Source organism: Chinchilla lanigera, unplaced genomic scaffold, assembly GCF_000276665.1.
Source record: "Chinchilla lanigera isolate Chin_1 unplaced genomic scaffold, ChiLan1.0 scaffold00010, whole genome shotgun sequence".
NCBI lineage: Eukaryota > Metazoa > Chordata > Mammalia > Rodentia > Chinchillidae > Chinchilla > Chinchilla lanigera.
In genome coordinates, this window is record NW_004955411.1 from 34857145 (window position 1) to 34880495 (window position 23351).

Below are 23351 nucleotides of genomic sequence, written 5' to 3' on the forward strand. Positions count from 1 at the left end.
GAGATTTTTTTGAAGAATCGTCAGGAAGATATGCTGGTAGATTTATATTCAGGTAAGGGAGAAAGAAGTATCAAGGGATACGGGTAGACTTTGGCTTCATCACTGGTCATGTAGTCAGAAGACGATTAAGTCTGGGGAAAGACAATGGATACACTGAGATGTACTTAAGAGGCATTTAGAGACACCCGAGACATTGGGTGTATGGGGACATTTCAGTCAGTAAGCAGCAAAGTTGTGTAGTCAGGTATCAGTGACAGGAGCACTAGCTAGAAATCTCATTGTGACAGAGGTGGTTACCAAAGCCTAGGGCATGGCCAAGTTCACCCAGGAAGTTACAGAGTGGGAGGAGAGAAAAAGAGGCTGGGAGGGTGGAGGAGCCCTGTCTGGGTGAAGAAGAAGGACAGGCAAAGACCAAGTGGAGCTTCCAGAAAGCTAGAGACAAAGCAAGAGAACATCAGGTCTTAGAGGCTACTGGAAAGTTTCATAGAAAGGATATCACTTGTGGCCATGTGGACTAAGAAGGGACAACTTACCCTCCTGCCCTCAACAACTACAAAAACAGAGCAGGTATGTGAAACCGTGGGTTTCAGACATGGAGACCCAGGCAACCCAGGACAGTGAGCTCTAGAAGAAGCAAAATATTTGAGGGGCATCATAGAATTAGATACAGCAAATGGCTTGGAGTTTCCAGACTTCAGGTGATACGGCAAGTGAGTTCATCAAGAACTGCATTCACAAGCGACCCAAAGAGCAGGAACGAAGCTTTATTGAGCTGGCTGACGGACGTCTCTAACCAAGAGCCAGAGAAGATGTTTGCCCTGATCTGGGTCTCACCCTCAGTTTAAGTACATTTTAGGTTTCCATAGTAACCATTACCTCATTTTTGGGAATCTTACAAGAATGCATAGTTTACCTTCTCAGGAGCTCTTGGACACCCAGATTCCAAATGACCACTACAGTTTAACTTTTAGCTTCCTTCCCAATTTGCCCTGTTTATTCTGCTTCCATGTTATGACTCTGCTCCCCTTTAAATGGGTTGACAACTAAGGGGAAGGCGTGAGGAGTGGGAGTCACCTACAGCTTACGTGAACTGTAAGTGGCTTCTCTTATTAGGGAGTTAAAAACAGAAAATGGAGTCTCTCTTTCCCTATCACAGGCAAAGAGGGAGAGCAGAACAGAGCCTGATGTTCTTCTTGGATGGAGGAGACAGAAGTAAGAGTTTGAGAGAATATTTCATTCTTTCCCTCCTCTTCTTCCAGGAAGCTTAAAGTACTTTGACATCTGTGTCTCACACTGGCGAGGGAGCTGTGGCAGGCAATTTGGACCTAGCTGCTCATAGCCTGGTATAAAGAGAGCGGGCTGCTTTGATGGGAGACACAACAAAGGATCAAAAGAGGGTCAGCCCTTCCATGGTGGTGAGTGGGCTGGAAGGGAGGGGTGACACAGACTGAGGAGGTACACAGCTTTCAGGGTGCTGGCCTGGGCTGGCACCTCCTCTCCTGTTCCTGGTGGTTGCTCTAACTTGGGTTTGCCTTTGGAGAAATCTGCCTAGAAGTTCAGTGCCATACCTATGTTTGTCAACTCCACAGTGAGAAACAGCTGACAGAAGCCCTAGCAGGCCCAGAAGCCCCGCCCTGTGGAAGAGAGAGACACAGGTGCCATCCTACTCAGTGTCCACCTTCCAAGTGACATGAGCGTGCTTTAGTTTATGCAGTCTTCCAGCAGATCCCTTCACTACAGGCTGCCCATCCTGGCACATTTCAGAGGCGGCGACAGAAAAAAGGCCTTTTTTCTTTGAGTTTAGTCATTTGTTAGCATCAGTACCTTCATACAGAGGAACTGACCCCAGTCAAAGAGCCAGTGTCACCACCAATAGCCCCATGTCAGGCCTGCAGCCAGAGGAAGAAGCAAGCAGAACCTCTGTCCAGAAAATAGGATGGGCATTGGCTGAGGCCTCTTCACTCCCAGGAACACTAGGGACCTGGCCAGGGAGGTGGCCAGGAAGGACAAAAGAGGAGGGAGATTAGACGGTGAGAGAAGGGAGAGACAGGATTGTGCTAATCTCCATCACCTTGCGTGCATGGAAACGCTGAACTAGCTGCAGTTCTGGTTTGTGATCAGTGTGTGTCTCCTTAGTGCTGGGTGAGGAGCAGGCTACACAATGTTCATTTAATGTGTGTCACCCACTATAGTAGTCTTTCACATTCCTACTTAGAATATTTGTGCCCATCAGTTAAGACAGGAACTCAATTAGGCCCCAAATGTCATCATTTCTAGCAATTACAATCATGCACAAACAATAGCAAAAACTCAACAATGGGTCTGATTTGAAACATTAACTTTGGAAAATGCTTGCAAATGAATCATTTCATCCACAATCAACTTCTAGTTTATTTTTTTCTCCTAGAGATAGAAAATAGCTAATTACTCAGAAAAGAATTGGGGAAATTTTCCACACACATAATTTGTGTCTGGAAACAGAAACAAACACCTCTGGAATGTATAAAACGATTCCATATACAATCTGCTATCATTGCAGAAAATCTTCTAACACAGCTTTAGTGTATGAAATCCTACTCGAAAAACATCTGTGCTTTCAGGCATGTCAAACTTGAAATATGCACGTAGAGATGTGTGGGTGTATGTATATGTTCCCGATAATAGAGTCCCTGTGCTCTTCACTCTATGGAACCCACGCAGAAGTGGGCATGAAATGATTAAATATCAAAAGCCCAAGCCGCTGCACCCAAGGAGAATGTCTGATAGAGCAACACAAAAAAGTCTCATGAAGTCAGTAGCTGCTGTGCAGTGGGGAAGACTTGGTAACCATAGCAACTTGCTTTAGAAGTTGTTCTTTCCCTGCCAAAAATCAGGTAGGCTCTGTAGGCCCTCTGACCATCACACAGCAGGGAGAGAGAAGCCGGTGGAGGGAGGCAGCAGGCCAGCTATGCAAAGAGCGTGCGAAGTAAGCAAACCTCCTGAGGTTTTGGCGCTGCATGAGTCTGTGAAGAAGCAAACGGGGAACAAGAATGAGGACACCCAGCGAGGGCAGAACCTGAACAGTAGATTTTAGACTCCTGAACACAGAGTGAGAATTCTTTGTAATGAATACATCAGCACAGCTGTGGCCATTCTCATATAAACTGTCATGGGACACAGAAAAAGATCAACACACACTCAAAACCCAGAACAGCTAAGAGGGCCCAGATAAGTTAGGTGCGATTCCTACAGACTGCCGCAGAGGGAGGGGCTGGAGTTAACACCAAAACCCCACCACGCAGAGATGGATTTTGTAATTGTGGTATTAAAAAATGCTTAACTCTAAGTAAACTGTAGATAATTGATTGGAGTGAGCTCAGTTCATCTGATCAGATTCTTTACCTTGTTAGGACACGGTGAGACAATAGTTCCTGCGCAAAGTGAACCCCGCGCAAAGCTGGAGTGGGCAGCAGGTGAGCACCCTAAACGCGGCCCAGGGCCTGGCAGGTGTACACAGCTGACTCAGCTCAGTTCCTGCATCTCCCCGAAGCATTGTGGGTGCTGGTCACTGCCTTGTCTTGCAGCACGCCCTCCCTTGGCCACAGGACTCACTCTCCTGTTCTCTGAGCTCTCTCCCTCCCCCTAGGACCTCCTCCACCTTCTCTTCCCTAACTCTAGGTGATCTAAGTGTGGGAAGCTGTCCCCTCTCCATCTGTCCCTTTCCCTATGGGGCCCAATTAACATTAGAGGTCTAACTATACCTGTACACTAACGATTCCTTTACATCCGTAGCTCCTGAAGGCAAGAATGACAAAATCACCTTTCGATACATCTGTGTGGATGTCTAACAGCCATCACAAACATGGCATGTCCCCAGCTGTCTTCTTAGTAGACAGGAGATGTCGTAACCAAAGTACATCCCACATTGAAGCCCTCCTCACTCCCAGCCTGCTCCAGCTGCCCATCCCACCTGCCCAGCTCCAATGGCTCCTGAATTCCCTGTGTTAGCCTCACACTTTTCTGCAGTCTACTTTCCACACAGGAGCAAGAATCTTTTAAAATACAAGTCAGATTTTATTACTACCTGGATTAATCCCCCCAATGTCTCCCTGTTATAGTAAAAGTGAAAGCTTGAGTTCTTGGCCCTCATACGAGCTCCACGTGACCAGCCACACCTTCCTCCCCTCCCATCAGTCTGTTGCTGACACTGGTTTCCTCTGCTGTTTCCAGCATGGCCCCAGAGCCTCACACTTGGTGTTACTTCTGCCCGCAATAGCTCATTCCTATTGTCCGAGTGTCGGTTCTTTCCTTAGGGACTCCTCTGACTACCTAGCAACTTCACCCCCACGTTCCATTCTTCCCTTTTATCCTGCTCTACTTTTCTGCCTGTGCTACCATAGGTGATTTGTCTCCCTCAGTCAACGTGCGGTTCCTCACAACAGGGACTGTTTCTTGCTCGCTGCTTTTCTTTCCCCCAGGACACAAAATGCAGTAGTGCCTGGCACACGGGGGACGATCAGCAGCAAATACTTGTACATGAATGAATGAACACACACAGAGAGAAAACAACTATACATTTGTGTAACATGTTGGCTGAGCTGGTTCCATGGTTTTTAAACTTCTTTGATTTTACTGCTAAATGACCTGATTCTTTTGGCAAAGCAGTGGTAAAATAAGTCATTCTGTCAGAGCATTACAAACATTTGGGGTCAAAACATGGCATTCTCCTAGGCCTCTTAAAGAGATTTCAGAAATCCAGCTAACAGAGGAGCCGGGACAGAATTAAGAAAATAGGATTTTGGAGCTAGAAGACTTCTCCCTGTACCCTCTGGGCTCAAGAATACAGACTATAAACTGTTCACCTCAACCTGTGTCCTGTAGACTTACCTGTTCAAGGGTCTCTCGCCTCCCAAGAGAGGTCTCTCCCAGAGGAATAATTCTAGTTGCTAAAATAGGTTCCCTTCATGTCATTACAGAATTTTAAATAATAGCTCCTATGTACTGAGCATTAACTATGTGATGTACGTTTGGCATTCATTTGTTCAGGCCTCCCGGCACCTCTGTGAGGTGGCACTGTTAGCATCTTGCTTCAGTGATTAAGAAACTAAAGCCAAGAGGCGGACTGATCCATCCAAGGTTACAAAGCTGGTGAGATGTGGAGCTGGGATGCCACCAGTGGAGGTGTGGTTTCAATATCCAAGTTTTTAATCACCTGTGTCGTCTCCCCATACTTACAAGAGACCTTAGAGAGCCTGGGGTTCAAGCTCCACATTTTAATGATGAAAAAGCTTAAAATAATGAGAAGCTGACTGACCTGAGCAAGGTCACAGACTGGGCAATGGATGACTGGTGCAGGCTGGAATGGGGGTAATGACCATGTATCCCCATCCTTTCCAATTAGCCTGAAAATTCCTGATGGGATATCACTGTCCTTGGGAAGAGGGCATCAAGGAAGTTTAAGGTGGAACAAGTCCTAACTGTCAAATGCTAAACATAAGACCATTAAGGGAAACTAGCTCCAGCACCTAAAAAGGGAATAAAGTTAAATAAATCAAATATTTGTAATTTTATGCTGGGCATGATGGCGCACACCTGTAATCCCACACTCAGGAGGCTGAGGCTGGAGGAGCACTGTGAATTCAAGGCAGCTTGGGTTATACAGTGAGACTCTCCCTCTCTCTCTCTGGAATTTTATTTCAGGTCAGTGTAAGTGGAAAGTATGCCTTTTGTTTTTGGACTACTTCCTTTTTAGGCCTTTCACTTGTGCAGTGTCTATTTAAATGTACCTTTGATTAAGTTTTGTTCTGTTCTTCCTAAAGAGTAATTAGACTTATTTTAAACTTAGTGTTGGGTGCACCTTCTAGGTTGCTTAATTTTGCCACATTCAAAGACCAGCTACTGTGTGCTGCTCAGACTGTGTCTTGGTAGTTGAATAGCATTTCTAGGACACACTTTCATGTTCCAAGGCCCAAACACAGAAAGTACAGCAATGAACAAGTCACGTAATCCCTCTGGGCCACAGTTTAACCCAAGGGGGTGGGGGTGGATGGTCTTTTACTCTGTGGACCTTGTGCATCAGTACATGCAATAACCCCTGCAGTCATAAGTAACATTTATTTAACTTTACCAGGTACTGTTTTATAAGCACTGTTTCATGTGCATTTCTCATTACATTCTCACAGCACTACTATAAAATAGGTATTATTATCCCAATTTTATAGATGAAGAAACTAAAGCTTAGGAGTTTAAGAAACTTGGCCAGGGCCACACACACAGCAGGTGAGCATCAGAGCTGAACGCAAAGCCTGCCAACTGCCCCCAAATCCTGTACTGCTAACCGTGAGGTGAGAGAATCAGGGAGAGGAGAGGCGCCCACGGAGCACCTCCCTTCAGTAGGGAAGGCGGAGAAACTCAAGCTGTGGGTACAAGTGACGTACACAGCAGGACAGCCCACGCGGATTTCCTTCTTGCCTTTCACCACAGTGTTCCACAAAGAAGATTCTAGAGAATGGACAACTTCTCCATCACTAAGCTTTCTATTTCACTCAGCCTGGCTCACTCATCTTTTGTCCAGAAGCGTATTAAAATAATTTTTAGAAGTGGTGTGGCTCCCATGCGTTAGATGTATACATTTTCACGATAGATTTAAGCTTGGTCTATGTGTCTTTCTTAAACTAAAATTTTACTTAGAATTTGGATTCAGAATCCAATGTGCGTTTCACAAGGACACCGTTTGGCTGTCAGTGTGAGGTCCCAGTTCTCTTCAGAACTTCCCCTTCGACTTCACTGAGAAAGGTTCTCCGCAGAAGCTCAGGCTGAACTTGAAGTGCCTACCTCTTCTCCACACACTGAGTCCTGAAAGCAGCAGTGTCGCCTCACACCACCTAGACTTCTGAACTCAGTGCTGCTTTCAGATTAAGGCAATGTCCTCAACTCTGGCTGCATGTTAGAATCATGTGAAGGACTCTAAAAATACAACTGTAATTTGGGGCCCATCCACCATTCGAACGACCTGTGGTTCAAAAACCATTCATTGAATTTGTCCGACTGGGGCCATGCCATGGGAATGGTAAATTTAAGGAATGCTGGTCAAGTTGCACTATCATAGTTGATTGGAAAGAGAGTTCTGCAGTGTTTTGTGGAAACAGCCAGGTCTGTCACCGCTTAACTCCAGATGCAGGGTAGTCCTGACTCCAGCTACCCACACACCTCATTCTCTCTGTCTGCAGTTCCCAGGGAGCTTTCTGACTTTATGTTTTGCGGATCCACATAGAACAGTTTGTATAAAAATATGCATTTCTATGTTGTCCTTTCCCTATTTTTTTTTTCTTTTTTGGTTTTTTTTTTTGGTTTTTCTCTGGTACCAGGAACCGAACTCACGACCTTGCGCTTGCCAAGCAGGCGCTTTTGCCGCTGAGCTAAATCCCCAGCCCCCCTATTTTTTATTTTGGAAAAAATATATATAGCATCACAATGTTCCAGAGAAACACAACAATAAAGTAAAAAATGAGTTTCTCCACTTCCCCCAGCCTCTCAGTTTTCTTCCTTGCAGTCACCAGTTTTCATTCTTTGCAGAGGATATGTGTCTTTGTAGAGGATGTATATGTCTTCATGGAGGATATATGTCTTCATGGAGGATGTACGTCTTTGCAGAGGATGTGTGTCTTTGTGGAGATGGTTTATGTACACACAAGCAATTCTGTACCTAGATTAATCCAGGTGGTATCCTTGTAGATACTGCTGAATAATTTGCCTCCTCCTCTTTCTTTCATCTCTCCAACTAAGCATTCAGGGCCTTCTTAACTTTTTAAAATATTTTTTCAGTTTTTATTTTTTAATAGGAAGTGTTTGTAGTACATAATGATTACATTCTTTGTGTGGAGTTTGTACATCACAATTCTTTTCTCATCCCCTTTCCTCCTTTCCTTCATTTTTCAATCCCCTTTTCATTTGAAAAAGCTCTATCTCCTTACTTGCTATTATGTATCTTTTATTTTGCTCTTTATATTTTTGGTTTCTCATACAAGAGTGACATAGGGGAAAGAAATTCTCAACCTGCTAGATGTCCAATGAGTTTGTATTCTCTAAAATCAAAGAACCAATTTTAGGAAAAATGGAGGTTAAGAGCAGAATATATTTATTGGAGGCAAAAAAGTTTTTCAGACAGAGAGACAGAAGGGGTCCCAAGTGGGTTGCCAAGGACCCTGTCTTTTCTAGGGATCTTTATAAAGCAAATCCATGACCTGAGGCAGGTCCAAGGTGAGAAAAATGGAAAATCCCAAGGTGAACGTGACAAAACTATGGGACAAAATTATGGTCAACCAATAAGATTATGAGTATAACTGCTCAGGTAAAATGGACTAAATTGGAATCAAATCAGGGAGCAAGTCACAGAGAAAGCAGTCATGAATGCAGAACAGGGGCTTTTCCTATAGGGAGTTGGGTTAGAGGTTCTTCCTGGCTTTCTCCAGGTGATTGACACCTATTTAGAATATCAAGCCCTGATGTTTATCCTCAGGAGGTATGTGAGTGTGTTTGTGTAATCTTTTACCTTGAGGTCTGGCCCACAGTGGGGGTATCTATCTCTCCTACAGTTGTAAGGCATCTCATCTTCTGCACTGGCTTCTCAAGGGCCAATCCCTGACTGCCTCTAACATTTTATCTAACTTAGCTGCCTGTAACAAGAAAAGTCATGTGATATTTAAGTTGCATGTCAATTTATTTCACTTAACATTAAGGTTCCAAGGGGCATTCATTTTCCTACAGATAACTATTTAAAAAAAAGAGAAGCAAAAAGAAGGCAATGACAAAGATCCAGGTGAAGGATCTGGAACCTTGAAATTCTTGTTGTCCTATTTCTGAGATCCTTGTTCAGTGGTACCTTTCTTTTCTGTGCCTGAGAGTGGATCTCAAGTCTTAGTGCCTTCCCTCCCCAGCTTCCTGAGTTCTTGACTGCATTCAGTACTGTCCTTCCTGCATGAAAGTGTTTCTCACTAGGAAGTGGTCCTGCATCTAATAGTGTAGATGGAGCAATGCTTATTGATAGCAGGCCGACTTTCTAACCTCATTTGGAAATCACATGTCTCAGAGGAATTTATGATCCAAGGTCGCCACAAGCAATGGTTCACACAGTAATTTAGGCAACTGACAAGAGTGTGGGCCATAATCTGAAAAGTTTGGATTCAAAGGAAGGGGTAAATAAAACAAAACAATGCAAAGAGAAAATGTGACGCTATTACTTTACCACTGATTCCAGTCAAGGAATGGAGAGAAAGGAGCTAACAACCCTATGCTTCACAGTCAAGATTTTAGGCTCAAGTGACCAGAAGAATGGTGGGATCATCCTACATAAGACATTCTTTGTAAAGGACTTTCAAAAGCCTTATTTTTTTCTAGGTTGAATACTGGACTCATCAAATTTCGGAGTCAACTAGGCATGGGAAAATCTGAGGTAATAGTTTGTCTACGACCCTTCTCTACACCTTTTCTGTCTCTGCCCTTCTGCCTGATCCCGTGGGCCCTTCTTTCCCTGGGCCACCTGTCATCTGACCCATGCTAAAGCAATCAACAGTATCAGGTGTGGGTTGATAAAGGCAAAAGCTATGCATTCTCCAAGGGATAATTACATTTTAAAACGAGACTCAAAAAGAAATAAAGCCTTAAACATGTATATACAAGCGTGAAGTTAATAGGCCTTGAGGTTTTTAAGACAAGATGGTAGTCAGTTTACTCCAGCGTCACCTGGGCAGGTGTCATTGTTTATGTACTGACTATTCGGAGCATTGCTGTGCAGGTGTCATTTCAATCAGTTGATTCTTGTATTGAATGAATTTGATAAAATTGTCATTTTTATATTTCCTGTTATATTATTTTGTAAAAATTAATGGAAAAATGCAATTTTTGTTCACAATATATCTAAATTATTGGGCTGGGAAGTGGTTAATCACAAGGTTAATTTTGCTATTTGGACCACTAAATTTCAAAGCTTTTCTTGCTGAGACATACACTATTGCTTACTGATGGGATGTAAGGCCTAAAATTGTGTGAAGCATAAAGTTACCTTCTGGCTATCATTCAGTCATTTTAAAGGATAACAACAGAGATTGAATTTTTTTTCTGTATTTCCTGACAGTGTTTTGGTAGGATTTTCTGTAGCCCATTAATTGGACCTTTGTTATTTGGACTCTGTAATATTTAATGTCTTATGGAAGAAAGGAGGGAACCCCATCATCTACCCAAAATTTTACCAGAGACCCTGCTCTAGAGACAATTCTCCACTCTCCATAAGTTGAAAGCAACCAAATCAATGCATCTGTACATGCAGACCAGAGCCAGGAGTCCAACAACGCACATATAATAGTCATCAGTTCCAATCCAGCTGGGCTTAGCAAGGCTTAGAACACTTACTGCTTAACTCCCTCCAGGTAGACAGCATTGAAAATAGTGTAGCAAAGCAGTATGGTGCAGCGGTGAGGGGCATGGCCACTGGGTCATTTGGGTTCAAATACTATCAATTACAACACAGATGACCTCAAGACATGATACAGTGTGGGGACCCTGTTGGTAGTTAGGAGGATGCAGTCACACAATACCCATGAGTCATACAGTTAGGTGCCATAAGCACATTACAGTGGTGCCTCAGTTCATGAACTTAATTCTTTCCACGATCCAGAATTCATGCCATGATTCTGGTTGCAACTGAATTGGAATGAATTCTGTGACCAGAATTGTGGAATTAAGTTCATGAACCATGGCATCACTGTGTTAATTAATAACTGAAACACTTCAAATTAGACAGTTTTGAAATTATTTGTTAAAATGTGATTTTTAAAAAGTATTAGTTTTTTTTTTTTTTTGGTAACCATTTCCCCTCTTCTACCATACAGGTTCTCTCTGATGCCCCAGGTCCATGTGTGACAAGGAACTAGAACAGTTAAGCCACACATAAAGGGGAAGAAATGTTAGGGCCCCTTCAGTCATATATCTAAGTTTCTACTGCCCACCAGGGCAACATAAACTTCATTTTTACATCCTTTCGTTATTATACTGCCCAGTGTCCCCTGAACCCAGCCAATAGCTTCTTTCTTCTGATGCATGCAAGCACCCCAAAATGGAGACAGGAGGTTATAAGATACTGCACAGGAAATATATTCCGCATTCATGTCATCATCTTTTTAAAAATAATGGTCATTTGGATTTAAAGTAAGGTTTTGGAGAGGAAGCATGTAAGCATTAGTTCCTTCCACTAAAGGAGATAAAAAGCCCATCTGAATGTATCTCCTCAAGAAAAGGCAGATCTGTAATATCTCAGGGTTTGGAGAGAACTGATACCATTGAGGACTTAGGTAACGTCTGAATAGACACTGAATGAATGGGTCTTTGAGCTGCTTTATTATTGCACTACCCAGCTACACAAATATTTGTTGAATATTTATGCTAAGTGCTTTCTCTTTATGTGAAAAGCCTGTCACATAAATGTTAATTTATGTTTGTTGATCTGTTGAAGAGTAATGGTAATCTTCAATATTTAAGTTGGGGGGCTGAGAATATTTTACTTAAAAGTATCCTCACTTAGATACTCTATCTTCTTGTGTTTTGGCAATTTAACTAGATAAGTTTTTCTAAAATACTGTAACAGGAAAATTTATGCCTTGTTTTAAGCTATTTCTATTTTTATGGAGGTCAGCAGGATTCCAGTAAAGAAATATAGTAAGCTTAGTACTTCTACCTTTTAGTTTAGCTGACACACTAAATGAAAGTTACACATTAATTTAAGACAGCTGGTACTGCTATTGATAGAAAATATTCACTTTGATAGTATTATTTTTAGGTATTAAAATGAGCATTTTGAAAGAATGCATAAACTATGCACTTTCTGAGAAGACAAATCATTTCCTGCTCAAAATATAAGTCTAAATCAAGTACTGATGTTGGAAGTCAAATATATCTTGTTGACAGATTACAGAAGAACATAAAAGGTAGCTCATAGTAGATACATTAAATTTATATATCTATGTATTCCTTCAATCAAAAACTGATGAAGTCTTTTAACTTTAAACCATTTCAGGGATGGCTTTTTCACACTTTATTCTATGTCATTTAATCTTTTCTTCTATTTCTAGAAAGATTGGATCTCATATTGGATAATAGCTTACTTGCCATGGTTCATCCAAAGGTCTCGAAATGCCATAACTAGAATAATGTGAATTTTACCAAAGCAAAACAAGGGGTTCTTCCAGGGTCACAAAACATGCAACAATAGGGCTCCACTGGCCTGCACAGTTGAATTAAACATGATATTCCCTCCTCTAAAGGATCTGCATCTGTGGAAATGTCAATCATGGGCTCTCTCTCAGTATTAAAATTACAAAACAGATGACACCTTGGGTATGATCTGAGAAGCATTCAGGAAAACCTTGGCTCCAAACTTTTTTGAAATGGCAAAAGCATCTGTTATTATGATTCTTTTGGTTGAAGCCTTTCCTGTCTTAGTACCTCCTGTTAAAGATCCTATAGGTAGCCAGGCATGGTGATGCTTGCCTGTAATCCCAGCACTTGGAAGGCTGAGGCAGGAAGACCGTTGCGAGTTCAAGACCAGCCTGAGCTATAAAGTGAGACCCTATCTCACACACACACACACACACACACACACACACACACACACACACAAAGATCCTATAGGTAATAAAATAAATTACTAATGACAAAATGTTTTCTGTGGTTAGCTTGTTAGCTTACTAGTAGTATATAATAAAGCTCTGGTGAAAAGGAAGAGGAGTGATGAGTTTTGTTGCTGGGATAGACTGAAGCATTAGGCTAAGCCAGAAATAGGTGGGATGCAGTGGTGCTGTACTAGAGGGAGCAGAACCATCCAACACAGAGGACAAGTATTTGAAGAAGCTAAGAAAGGAAGAATGTGGTTGGATAAGACAAATATGGTCTTGGGAGTGAGGTGGCAAATTTATTTTGGAAAAGGAACAGAGTCTATAAAAAGTAAAGTCTTCTCTCTCTGTCTTTCCTTCTCTCTTTGACTCTGTCCCTCTATATATGATATAATAAAAAGGGTGGATTTAAAAAAATGTTATAATAAAAGACATATTACCATTAATCCCCTCAAAATATTCCCCTTTCTTCAAATACACATCCCATCATTCTTGCCACTTTTGAAGTGATCGTGGAAATCTCTGGTGTCTTTAGTTGCACTATGGTAGTTGCCTCAATAACTTGAATCAATTTTAAACATTTACATCACATGGCCATTTTGACGTTGGGGAACAGCCAGAAGTTCCATGGTGCCAGGTCCAGTAAATAACACGAATGAGGACACACTCTAACATTTCACAAGCCTGACTTTCTGTGGTTGGCACTGGACAAAGGCATTCATGGTAGTTTTTAAAAATCACACCTACGCCTCCAGCCCTGTGAGGTTAGTGGTAGGGATAGGGGCTGACGCTTTCTAACCCCATGCTAGGTTGACTTCTCCCTTTTGAACAGGTTGTAATTGTCTCTGGAAATGAAGGATATTTTCCTGCCTGGGCCCAACTCGACTGCCTTGACACCAAAACTGGTTTTCCTAGCATTCAAGACTATTTTACCTGTCTTCCGGGAACTAAGCTGAGTGTCCCCAGACTCTCCACGGTAATTATCTTGCTCTAGTTCGCAGGGGTATATTTCTAGAATCACATCCTTCTGAAAGGCATCCTCGGTGTCATACATTCTGCCCTGATCCATGGAATATCTAAGCTATGACAGCTTATAGACAGTTAAGTTAGGCAGGAATATCATAGGCAGTCAGACAGGGCTGGGTCCTCCAGAGAGTCAGGATGAAAGGTCAAAACATACCACAGTTGTGGCCAGAGATGCATCAGTTGGAGGCCAGGCCCCAAGATAACAACAAAAGGACCAGACATACATACTCCCCAAGGGATGAAATAAGTGATAACACCTGGTCTAACAAAGTCTAGATAGGCATCAGTCAGCTCAGTGGGCAACCAAGACTCCTGGTTCTATCACCTACCTGAGAAGTTCTTTGTTCTTTCCATGCCTGCTGGCTACATGACTTGCTTCCCCACTGGATCAGTATTACCTAAGCAGCTATATTTATAATCTTATTGGTTGATCATAGCTGTAACCCACATTGTACTCACATGGTTGTGCTGTATAAAACTTCCTCTAAGAAGTAGGGTCCTCAGTAACTCACTTTCCAGGTGTCCCCTTCGGTCCCTCTCAGGCAAGAACTTTCTATCCCTCAATAAATATTTCCTACTCTTAACCTCCATTGTTTGTAGAATTCATTCTTCAGTTTTAGAGAACATGAACTCGGCCTATCAGACATCTAAAAGGTTGGAAGTTATAATATTTCCCTTATATAATATTTGGATGATCTGATATCATCTCTGTATACTGACACCAGGGATGGTCATCCTTTATAAAAGTCACAATGCTTATGTATACATGAGAATGTTAGAAGTTAATCATCTTTTCCTGGGAAAACAGAAATTTCATATTTTTCAACCTAATAAATGTCATCAACAGAATAAAAAGTTGTAGCTTATTTCTACACTTTAAGAGTATTCTGGCAGTGACAAGGAACCACATATATCATCATGGATGAAACTCACTAATATATTATTGAAAAAATGTGAGCTGTAGAAAAAATATGTTATACTATATGAATACAGAACTTGAAAGCTATGCTCAACCATGCTTTATATTTCTTAGGAATATACAGTTTTCCTGATTATGCATAAATATATATAAATATATAAAATATATATGTGAATATGAGTGCATATATTCACATATACATATATAATAAAAATATAAATGTATGGAGATGATAAATACACAAAATTCACAGTAGTAATTACATCTGGTAAGGACAGAAGAGCTTCTGTTGTATTTATTAGTATGTATTTAAGTCACATGAGTGTTAAATATGTAGTCTATAAATTTTATGAACTATATAACAAATAAAAAGAAAATGCCTTCTAGCCTTTGCTATAGCAAGGTAGTTCAAACATTTTATTTTATTTTATTTATGAACTATATAACAAATAAAAAGAAAATGCCTTCTAGCCTTTGCTATAGCAAGGTAGTTCAAACATTTTATTTTATTTTATTTTTTTTTTTTTCAAACATTTTATTAACTAAAATTTTGATAGAATCATTTACTATTTGCCTTTTCACAATGTAAAATTATGGTAAGAAGCTGCTGGCTCTATTTCTGAGACAGAGCCTCTGTGTCATGTTAAATTAACTTGGCACTCCTTTTCTCTTGTTTAAGTACATATCACAGTAGGAAACTTCAATACTAATTAAAACCAGCTTCCCCCCCAAAAAAAACCGTGGAATTAATGTGGATCTGGCACTATGTTTTAATAACTAGCATAAGCAAAGTGGTCACAGTTTCTACTCATCTTATTCAGGTTTCAGTGTTATAATGCATCATTGGCCAATAATACAATCATATTTTAATAAAGTATAAATTAGTTGTAAAATTATTCCTCAATTTATAACTTTTCATTAAAATATTCGGAGAATATCTTCTGCTTTATTTACCTGGCATCAGAATGGTGCTAAGACCATATGCACAGAATTCTCAATAATTAAAAATTAATCCACTACAAACTCATTCATTTTCATTAAGCACTTTTCTTTTTCTTCACATAAAACTGGTAACTGGGTAGTACTATCAGCCATAATTAATACTATTTGTGCAGTGCTAGAGTTTGCAAGTTTCCAATGTTAATCAGTCAAAATTACTTTTTTGCATGTCTCCAATATAAACTCATACTCACCAAGATATAGAAAAATCCTCGAGAAAATTATTAATATTTTAAAACAATTCCAAATAACTCTAGACATGAAACTTATGTATTAAACTATATCCTATCATAAGGAATGAAATAAAAAATTAATAACTTTTTTAAAACCGTATTTTGAAGGCAATAACGTTCTATTCACATGAAACTATGTTATAAAATACCATAATATTCCTGTGAAGTGAAAATAGTCATTTCCCTGGAGAAATCAAACTCTAAACCACCAAGTTCTTTAAGTTCTCAAAAGCATTCCAAGTACCTAAACTTGAGACTAATATTATCAACAGAAGGGAATTTGGGAAAAGATGGATTTCACATTAAAGCTCATGTACAAAAAAAAAATGGCTTGAATATGTATCACTTACTCTTAAATGGTTTAAAAAGTACACAGGTACATCTGCATATGCACGTGCGCACGCGCATGCACACACACACACACACTTCATAAAGAGAAAATAAGGGAGTTGGATAAAAAAATAGTAACAGGCATATCTGGGCTAAAGGTATATGAGTGTTCTTTGCAATCTTCTTATTCTTGCAACCTTTCTGTAAGTTTGAAATTATTTCTGAAACATGAAGAAAGTCAATGACCTGATTTGGGGGTTGAAAGAAGGCAGTAGGCAGAGAAGAAAAGGGTAATATGTTAAGTATCTAGCCAAGTATAGAGGAGTCCCCTGAGGACTAGATCCTATCACCAGTTCTAGTTATGATAGGGGCTATCATCTTCAATTATGGAAGAAATACTTTAGATGCTCATGCTTCCAGGGAAGAAAGTGCTCCTTTCTGGCCTGGTTTTAGAGAACAAATCTGTGTTCTGAAAGCAAGGCTTCCTTCTAAAATATGCCAAATTTTCAGAATATTCATGGAATGATTCACAGAGGCTAAATGCAAAAAGAGAAAATTCAATCCTATATGATGAATCCTGTTCCAGGCCAATTCCAGACACCTGATCAATGAGATAGCCATAGTCAGAATTTAGAGCCTGTCAGAATTATGATTTTACCCTACAGGCATGATGCTGTAATCCCAGCACTCAGGAAGCTGAGGCAGCAGGACTCCTGCAAGTTTGAGGCCAGACTAAATTACATAGCAAAACCCTGACTCCAAACAAAAATCTAAACAAAAATATTTTATCCTACTTGCAGTCAGTTTCATGGACATTGGCAGAACCAAGACGCTTGGTTAGGAACTAAAGGACTTTTCTACTTACAGGAAGAGCAGTAGCCAGGGTGCTATGTTTGCCATGGCTCCCATTCCCAAAGGGGTGACGGGAAATGGACAGGGGTGTAAGTGAACCACAGCATACAGTGGTTATAGACTAACACTGAACTTTGAGTATCTGCTGTTTTAGAGCAGGAAGTAAGCAAATTTATTTGTCCTTGAGGGAGACATTAGCCCTCCCCCCACACACACATCAACACTGACCATTGGCAAAAACAATCCTAGGAAATGACCCACAGTCAGGCCTTTGAGGGGGTACAAGAGCCATGGAAGACTGTCTCCCAGTACAGTCCCTCTCAGCCACAATCAGTCAGCTTGTGAGTAGAACAGCTGAGGTTATCAGTCAAAACCAGAACGTGCTCAGTGTCACATCAGGTGGATTGTAAACTGCAAATAGGAACACAAGCATGAGTGCGGAAGTACTTTTCATCCAAGGTCTTATCTTTGTTTGAAGAGTAAAAGAATAAGGCACTTCCCTACCAAAAAGGAGCCTGGGACCTTCTAAAGAAAATGAGAAATTTTCTAAGGAAAATGTTTATCTCTTTCCCTTAGCAGCTGCATCCTCCTCCCTGAGTGCCTCCTTTTGTCCTTTGTCCTCTATGGATGGTATGCTGGTGGCTGGCCCTGGTTTGAACTGCTTCCCACTGATGTGGATGCTTCTGTGTCCTAGGAATTAGCCACAGCCACTTGCATCTTGTACTTCCTTGACATCTGAGAGCTCACCGAAGGTTCCAACTTCACAATAAAACTTACAGATTTAAATTTCTCAAATATTTCTTAACTTTCTCAGATTTCAAAATTTTAAAGGTATAGAGTTAATATAATGTTCATGTTTTTTAATCAAGAATTGTTTTTTATGTATTAGTCATATGCGGGTTCCATCCATTCCACAAATGTTTATTGACCACTTTCTTTGTCTTGGTGCTATGTTAATGCTACTGACACCAAGTTTATCAAGACATCATACTTGTTCCCAAAGACTTCACAATCTCTGCTTGGAAAATCCAAGACAATCCACAAACTATTACAATTACAAGGCAAGTTCAAGCAAGCCGCTAAAAATGTTATCAATATCTTGAAAAACATTATGTATCAGCACTTGGAAAATGTCATAAAAAAGGTATCTTTAACTAAAAAGATTATAAGGCATCTACTAATAATCTGATTGTCAACAGGATGCTGAATTGGACTATTTTCTGTTATCCCAGCATGGTTAGGCACCAAAAACAAGGACAAGAAGCATCAAGAATTCTATCTATACAGGGCATTGTGGCCTGTATAGATAATCCCAGTTGTAATCCCAGTTCTCTAGGAATCTGAGGCAGGAAGATCACAAATTTAAGCCCAGCTTGAGCAATGTAAGTGACTTAGTGCAACCTTGTCTCAAAACTTAAAAAGGGGAGGCTAGGGATGTAACTCAGTGCAAAGAATCTAGGTTCAATTCTGAGTACCACAAGACAAACAAACAAAAAAACAAACAATGCCACCTCCCCAGCTATAGGAACACTACTATGAAGCAACCACCAGGAACAGACTCCTTTCTCTAAGAAATGTAGATCACCATACCTGCCCAGTGTTGGAACAGAAGACTGACTGGGACAAAGGGGGAGTGATCAGTAGTGACCTTAAAGGAGTGTGGCAATCTACGGTTAGCTGAATAGAGATGTGTACAGCAGAAAGTTCAGGAGTCTCAGAGTGGAGATACTCAACAATGGGTTCTTTAGCTGGTGGCTGTCTAAGCACCAAGAATTGTAGGTTGAGCCTATGTCATCTATGTGTGGAAATGGAGTCCCTGGAGTGGGTTGTGTTCCCTGAAAACTAGTCATATACTATCTGTATAATCTATGCACAGGTAGTAACCAATGAAATTCAAATCAAACTCTCAAAAAATATTCACGGTACTTGGTAAAGTCATCCTAAAATTCACTTAGAAGAATAAAAAACCAAGAATAGCCAAGATTATTTTTACAAAAAATACAAAAAGAACTCGGTTTACTAGTAATCAAGACTTAGAAATCTATAGTGCTTAGAAAAAGTACTGTTGCAACAGAGGTAGACTAATATACTATCAACACATTCACACATGGGAATGTGCTCTGAGAGGTAGCATTAGAATTCAGTGGGGATAGGAAGGACTGTAATAGTCTTTTAATGAATAAAAAAGTAATATTAAGGGCTGGGAATTTAGCTCAGCGGCAAAAAGCGCCTGCCTGGCAAGTGCAAGGTCGTGAGTTCGGTTCCCGGTACCGGAGAAAAACCAAAAAAAAAAAAAAAAAAAGTAATATTAATTCCTTATCTCATACCCTAAATAAAAATAAATTCCAGAGGGTTAGAGACTTAATATGAAAAGCTCAGTTTTAAAGCTTTCAGAACAAATTAGATGAAAATATTTTTATGACCTCTGGGGCTATATAATATTCACAGATCATTTTTAATAAGAAAAAGAAATAGTCTATTAAAAATGGGCAAAAGACATTAAGAGATAATAGACACAAGCACTTAAATGGCTAGCAAACATGGAAAAGTGATAAATAGTTCGCATTCATCAGAATTTCAAAGATTTTCTTTGCAATTATTAGACAGGGAATTGTAAAACAATAATAGTTACTACATTAAAGGCACTAGTGGAAAAGATGGACAACATGCATGAACAGAAGGGAAATTCTAGCAGAGAGGAAAACTGTAAGAATGAAAACTGAAATGCTAGAAATAAAAAGTCACATTAATAGACCTGACACAGCCAAAGAAAGAATCAATGAACTTCAAAGAGCCCCAGAAATGGCCTGGTATGAAACACAAAGGAAAAAAGGAGTGTGTGTGGTAGCATGTGGGCAGGCTACATAACAGAGCATCTGAGAGCTGTGATATGTGTCAGAGAAAAATGGCTGTAAAATACTTCAATCTATATATTCTTTATATTTGTTCTTGGTATATCATAATTATTAGCTAAAATTAGTTGAATGATTAAAAAAATGAGTAAAAAGGAAAAACAACCTCTGGAATTTTCCTTAAAGAAAGCTAGGTTCAGGGGCTGGGAATTTAGCTCAGTGGCACAGCGCCTGCCTGGCAAGCCCGAGGTCATGAGTTTGATTCCTGGTACCGTAAAAAAAACCAAAACACAAAAAACAACAACAAAAAAAGAAAGCTAGGTTCAAGTATAAGGACTAGAAACACTCCTTCTTGGCTCCATTTACAACACTCCATGCCTATTTTTGCTTCTGTATTTTTAGTACCTCATAGTAACCAATTCTGATGATGACAGTAATTCATTCATTTTGTTCATTATTTTAACAGCCATTTAGTGAAGGCTTCTATGAACTATGGCCCTACATTAAGGTCGGAGGACAAAACAATGAACAAGATATAGTTCACAAGATTCTCACAGTCTAATAGGAGACAATAATATTATCAGATAATTATAATACATTATAATACATAATAGAATAATTATAATACATTCAAAAAGCACTATATTAGTATCATTTTAAAGATGGAAATGATGACAAGAATATTCTTTTTTAAAAGGCAGAGAAATGCATGGAAGCTTTCAATAATAATGATTTTGGACATGAATTATGGAGTGGGAGAATGCTTCAAATTTAGTCCTGACCCAGGCCTTGTACCATACAATGCACGAGACATGGTTTAAGTCATAAGTTTGACCCTCAGCTCTTCCCTCAGCAAAATAGAGATATCATTTCCTATCACATCTTATTAGAAGGATTAAAAGAGAAAAACAATGTAAACTACTTAAGATAATGTCTACTGCAAAAAAACCAACAGGGGCTAGACAGGAGTGCTGGTAGTAGGAACACTTTATCATATGTAACATTTTAACCCTTAGTTATCTGAACAGATTTATTCAGAATGTTTTATTTTTTTCAAGGATTCTAGATGGCTAATATCTTGTTTTAACAAACATGTCTTGAATCAAGAAGTATAAAGATGAGAGAGACGAAGTTATTACTCTCTAGAAGTATTACCAGTGATAAACGTTAGGATATCATTTATAATCAATGAAGATTCCATAATATTAAAGTATTACTATATCAGTGATATGTAAAATATTTCAAACACATTTGCTCTTGCTTAGGGAAGAATGCTTCAAAGTGAAGTGCCACTAAGGGAATTTTGATTTATGGTGAAGTTTCCACAAAATGTACAACTCCAAATAACATCCAGTAAGTCCCCAGGCAGCAAATTGGGAGCCATCTGACAGATCTATCACTTACTTTTTTCTTATTCCTCAAAATACTCCCAGGATGCACTGTCCCCACTTATGTGAGCCTCTGTATCTATGCTTTTGAACACTTCCTTTTGTTGGCTAAAAATAGCTTGTTCAGCTCTCCTTTGCTTTTGTTTTGATGTGTCAGTAGATGCAGCTGCAGGCAACAAACAGTTTAATTGTGAGCTTAAAGAACTTAGCTAAAATTTGGAAACTGCATTAATGTAACATGTTCAAAATGGAGGCATGTTTGGCTATTAATTTTTACTTTCTATGAGTAAAAAAGAACAAGCTTCACACTGATTTTCTTTTTGGGGGTAACCAGGCTAGTCAATCTCTTTGGTAACAGTGGAGTAAGAAATTTGTGTCTACCTTCTCACTGAAGACAGTGACAAAATATTAAAAGCATATGCTCAGAGCTACCTGAGAGATAACAAAATAGTTAAGAAGTGCCAGGCCTAGATTTGGAGATGTCTGATGGCTTCGTTTTTAGGGTAACTTTTCTCCTGAATGAGTTTGAGTCCTAAGGAAGCGACTGTATAAGTAGTTCTTCAGGAACTTACCCCTTGGAGGAAGATAGGAACTGGAGCATGAGACTGGCCTTGGGAGAAAACCAGGTGAACTTCCTTACTATAGGAAGTGACCCTGAGGGCCGTCACCATGAGAGAAAGGTTGTATCAGAAGTAGACCTTGCGCGGGCTACAGTTCAGCCTTACTGAAGAGGAGCCAAGATACTGGAATTATCAGACACAGTCTATAAAATAGCTCTCCTTACTATGTTCAAAGAGATAAAAGGCAAGACTGAGATTTTGACAGACAACTAAAAACTTTAAAAAATTGGAAATTCTAGAAATGATGAATACATAACAAAAATTAGGAATCCTTAGAGGGTATATGCACACTCACGTTCATAGCAGCACAATTTGTAAAAGCTGAATCTTGGAAACAGCCCAAATGCCCATCAACAAATGAATAATTTTTATACAATGGAGTACTACTCTGCCATAAAGAGAGATAAACTTGAGCTCTTTGTAGGAAAATGGATATACCTTGAGACCATACTCTGAAGTGAAATAAATTGGACACACTGTTTAAATATCACACTGTTTTCCTGGTGGAAGAAACCAAAAGGGTAAATAAGGACTAAGATTTATAATAGAGATTGGGAAACAGGAAGAAAATATTCAAATGGAAAGGGAAACAAAGGAGAGGGGAGTGGGGAAGGAAGAAAGGGAAAGAAAAAGAGAATAGAAGGAAAAAAATGGAGACAAAGCTTTTGTAAATCAGGAGGGGAAGAGGAGTTGAAAGGAGGGGAGAGAATTGGGGGAAAAAGAATCAAGATATATTTCATGCAGGTACAAATTCCCTATGATGAATTTGATCATTATACACACATAAAATGTCCCAATAAGGTTAATTTAAAAAATAGGAATTTGGTCAAGTACAATAGTAGACTCAACACAGACTAAATAAATTGTAAAAGAAGCCAGAAGAAAAATACCTGAAATAGGCAAAGGATGGAAAACACTGCACAATGATTAAGAGACAAGGAGAGACAATGAAAAAGTCTAACAATGTAGGCAACTGGAATTCTAGAATGAAAAGAAAGTAGGGTGTTATGGTTTATACCTGGATGCCACCCCCAAACCTCATGTGTTCAATGATGTGGCCTTTGAGAGGTGCTTGGATCTCAGAGGTATGATCCTTATCAGTGGATTAGCCAACCAGTGGAGCATGGGAGCAGGGCCTGGAAGGATCTCAGTGCTGGTGAACCTATGGCATGCGTGCCACAGTGGACTGTTTACATCATTGCAAGCTCTAAATGTTCGCCATCATTGGTCTATTGCCTTCTCTTCCTTGATAGCTCTTTCTGCTTTCTACTTCCATGCCATGAGCTGTTTCTCTCTGCCATGCCTGTCTTTCATGCCACCCTGCCTTGGAGCCAGCAACTATGGACTGAAACCTCTACAAACTGTGAGCCAAAATAACCCTTTCCTCTTTAGAGTTGTGTGTTGGGTGTTATATCTCAGCAAGAAAGTAACTAAGACAGATTCAGGTATAGTGGTACCTTAGTTCATGAACTTAATTCTTCCCATGATTTG

At 39.9% G+C, this 23351-nt stretch overlaps 1 long non-coding RNA gene across 2 annotated transcripts; it reads left to right on the forward strand.

The window, feature by feature from the left end:
• Nucleotides 1-326: 326 nt before the first annotated feature.
• On the forward strand, nt 327-4068 carry LOC102021639. Of its 2 annotated transcripts, XR_259953.2 has the most exons (4): nt 327-567; nt 1260-1343; nt 3390-3452; nt 3772-4068. It is a non-coding gene; the product is annotated as an uncharacterized LOC102021639 (long non-coding RNA). The 2 variants fall into 2 exon arrangements; XR_001232828.1 differs by lacking the exons at nt 327-567; nt 1260-1343 and adding an exon at nt 1355-1415.
• The last annotated feature ends 19283 nt before the right edge of the window (nt 4069-23351 follow it).